Below are 4,304 nucleotides of genomic sequence, written 5' to 3' on the forward strand. Positions count from 1 at the left end.
TCCCAGTAAATAACTCAGAATCTTGCTAAGCTGATTTTTTTCAGTGTTGTGTAGTATTTGTACAGTCTCTGAATTATTTCAGTTTATCAATATTGTTAAGTGGTACTGATATTTATCGCATAATGTGATGGTCCTCATACGTGGACCTCAGTTGAGTGTTGTATTATTTTTTCTGTAGGTTTTGATATGGGAGTGATAAGTAATGGCACCACAATTACCGAATGATGCTACAGGAAATACGTTGTTTTATGGCAAAATAACTTACTTTATGTTTATTCCTTATTTTACAGAAGGAAGATTTCTTGAGGAAAGAGATATATGGGCTTTTCTGGATGAAAGTGATGCGGATCTGTCCGAGGGCGAGCTTGACGAATTCTCAGTTACTGATGTTACTAACTTTGACTCATCTTCTGTGTACGATAATGACGATGATGTAAATGAAGGTGAAGGTCTTGGAAATGAATGTGTCCTAAATAGAGAAAATGATGTGCTTGGCAACAACGAAGACGAAGGAAACAGATCTATGGAATCGGTGGTATCTCAGGCGCTCACACCTTCAACTACTAAGACCCGCGATATGAAATGGAGAAAGAAATCTATGACTTTACAGGACCCCTGCAATGATGAAGTATTTTTAACAGACTATGACAATGAAAAGGGAATTTTAGATTCATTCTTGGAATACCTACCTCTTAGTTTCTGGGAACAACACGCGGAACAAACTAACCTCTATTCAGTTCAAAAGCGCGACTTGAAATCCGTAAATACTACTAAGGAAGAAATGATGCATTTGGCTGGTGTGCATGTGATGATGGGTGTGCTGGGTTATCCACAAACCAAAATGTACTGGCAACGTGATACTGAGGTCCGATAATTTCTAAGTGTATGTCCAGGGATCGTTTTTTCGAACTGAGGAATTTTATGCATTTTGTTGACAATCAAGGGGAACATGAGGGACCACTCTGGAAGGTGAAACCATTTCTTGACTGCGTGAAACAAAAATGCATATCTCTCCCACGGTCAAAGCATGTATCACTTGATGAACAGATGGTGCCTTTCTCAGGCAAGTGTGGCTTTAGGCAGTTTGTCCCTTCAAAACCCAACCCATTAGGATTGAAGAATTTCATTTTGGCAGCACCAGATGGATTAGTTTTAGATTTTATGTTTTACACAGGGGCAGGTACAGTATCGATTGAAGACCAAAAAGAATATGGTCTTGGTGGTGCTATTGTCAAGGTTTTGACAGAAAGTATTCCACAAGATAAAACTCATTGTGTTTACACTGATAGGTTTTTTACCAGTGTAAAATCAGTAGACATGCTACTGCAGAGAAATATATACCAAACAGGGACTGTCATGAAAAACAGGGTGGGATCAGTGTCACAAAAACTGAAAACCGATAAGGAACTGAAAAGTGGAGAATGGGAGGAGTGGGTAAGGGAAGATGAAAAAATGTGCATTGTAAAGTGGAAGGACAACAGAAGTGTTCTTCTTCTGTCTTCATGTGTTGGCAGTGAGCCACCTACAACATGCAAAAGATGGTCGAAGGAGGAAAAGAAAAAGGTTGTTATTCCTCAGCCATTGATTGTTAAATACTACAATGAAAAAATGGGTGGAGTAGACCTTTGTGATAGATTCATGTCATACTATAGGTGTTACATTCGTACCAACAAATGGCCAGTGCGTATGTTCAACCACTTTGTTGATCTTATAATTGTTAATTGTTGGATAATGTATCACAGATGGTGTGCAGGTAGTGGTATTATTAGACAAAAACGACTCTCATTAATCGATTACAAAATGCACGTAGGAAAGGCATTGATAAATTTTAAGGACATTGGTTACATAAACATTAGGAAACGAGGACGGCCTCCCTCAGCATCCACGAACCCTGTTGACGAAGATGATGACTCCGAGGATGACATGGACAAACAAGGTACGGTGAAAGTGCGAAGAGTTCAGAGCCGACCCATTCCAGAGGTTCGTTTTGACAATATAGGCCACTTACCAAAATTTGTTGATGCAAAGAATGCCTCGAAATGCAGAAGGCCTGGATGTCGTTCCAAAACGAGGGTAGTCTGTACAAAATGTGGTATGTAACTTTGCGCTCTAAAAAACAACTGCTTTTGGCATTATCACACCAAGTAATGAGTAGAATGACTTATGTAGTGAGAAATTGTTCAATTATGTGTATATTTAGTTTCTATGTATGCATAGAGTTCCTATATTATGATGAGAGTGTTTTAGAATAGGTTTTGGTTATTTTACGTTAGTAATACACAGTTTCCATGTTATGAGAGTGTTTTAAAATAGGTTTTGGTTTTTTTAAGTAATTAAAGTACATAATTGGAATAAAAACGCATATTGTTTCCAAAAAACCCATCTGCTAAATCAAGAGAAGTGTAATCCATAATGTGTTAACAAAGACCTGAGGTCCACATATGAGGACCCTCAGTTATGCCCTTTGGGCACGTTACGAAGAAAAATTTTATTGCATGGTTTGCTTACTAGTGACCCATATTCTCAGAAATGGCATGTATAAAAATTCTGTTTCCGGAGTATTCAGTCCGGGATTGAAGAGGTTAACTACAGTAGTTAGATAGCTAACACAACTCTTCATTGGGAGCAGACATCACGGGATGTTCTCGAAGACGCCCTGTATTTTCCAGGGATACAGTTGCACGCATACAACTTTCCACACTTCAGAATATCATGCCTTTCTGTTGTCGTTTATTCGGAAAGCGTTCTTGATACAGGCATTGTGCCTAGTACGCCGAGCGCGTTTGAATCTATGCAAGTAACGAACAGCATCGTAACGAGTGATATTTAACGAAGAACTAGGGCTCTGTTTGGATACAGACGACCGTCGAATTCGAGTCTGGAGACGTCGTTGCGAACGCAGCGATCCACGCTTGATTTGAAAGAGACACACCACCCCTAGAGGAAGTGGCATGGTGTAAGCTGCTACTTCTTATGATTCCCGCTCCCCATTGGTGGTAACTGAAGGAACCCGCGACGTGAAATGAATTAAGGAATTTCCATGTATGTGTGTCGTTCCCTCCCGAGTGCAGCCCGACAACAGCATTTTCCAGCAAGATAATGATCAGCCTCACACAGCTCAGTATTTCCGGCCTGCCTTCCTTATACCAACATGGTTTCTTGGCCAGCAAGATATCTAGACCTCCCACCCATTGAGAACGTTTGGGACCAGAATACATGAAAGGTCGGCCAGCGTCAACTACGACAGATTTGCTGGGTCAGATGCGTCAGCTGTGGAAAACTCTTCCTCAGAAGAACATCCTATTCTGTATGCCACCTTGCCCGAGAGCATCGCCGCCTGTTACCGTGCTACGGGGAACCTAACACAATACCAAGTGAATTCTGCAAATCATAGTTACTACTTACATGCTCCTGCGAAGGCTCCTTCATAGTGCGCATGTTTTTATGCAATTCACCTATTATATCTGTCAGTCTGTCTGTCTGTCCATCTATCTGTCCTTCCACCGAGCTGGATAGTTGCAGTCGCTTAAGTGCGGTCAGTATTCGAGTGGCAGTGGGTCGAACCCCGCTGTCGGCAATACTGAAAATGTTTTTCAGTTGTTTCCCATTTCACGCCATAAAAATGCTGGGGCTCTACCTTCATTAAGGACATGGCTACTTCTTTTCCACTCCTAGCCCTTTCCTATAACCATCGTCACCATAAGATGGTGTCCGTGCGATGTAAGGTAACTCGTAAAAACAAAATCTATCCATGCAGATATAACATGGTGAACATGTCAGTCTATGGCGTGGCTTTGCGGAAAATGTCATTGTACTCACGCTATCCGTTCATATTGCGCGATCTATTTTGCAAACATGCATGTGTTATGTTTCTGGGTACGAAAATATTTTCTTAAATTTAAAATTTGCTTTTAGTCGCCTCTGCGCAAATAGAGTGGGAAGTAAGTGAATCTGATCTTAATTAAGGTACAACACCAGCATTTGCCTGGTGTGAAAATGGGAAACCGGGGAAGCCATCATCAGGGTTGCTGACAGTGTGGTTCGAACCCACTGTATCCCAAATGAAAGCTGATAGGTACGTGACTCAAACCGTGCGGGAGAGTGTTTTATATGAACACTTTCCTACCGAGAAACACTAACGCCGAAATAATAAATTATATTTCTCGTAAATTTCCAGATATTCCAGACATTATGCTAACTGTCATATTATAATACGAATAATAATTATAATTTCGTGTGGCTATTTCTAGCCGAGTGCAGCCCTTGTAAGGCAGACCCTCCGATGAGGGTGGGCGGCATCTGCC

General features: G+C 41.1%; 1 pseudogene; it reads left to right on the forward strand.

The window, feature by feature from the left end:
- The first annotated feature begins 781 nt into the window (after positions 1 to 781).
- Positions 782 to 2,100, forward strand: LOC137498499 (piggyBac transposable element-derived protein 3-like; annotated as a pseudogene).
- Positions 2,101 to 4,304: the final 2,204 nt, after the last annotated feature.

This window comes from Anabrus simplex, chromosome 2 (assembly GCF_040414725.1).
Source record: "Anabrus simplex isolate iqAnaSimp1 chromosome 2, ASM4041472v1, whole genome shotgun sequence".
NCBI lineage: Eukaryota > Metazoa > Arthropoda > Insecta > Orthoptera > Tettigoniidae > Anabrus > Anabrus simplex.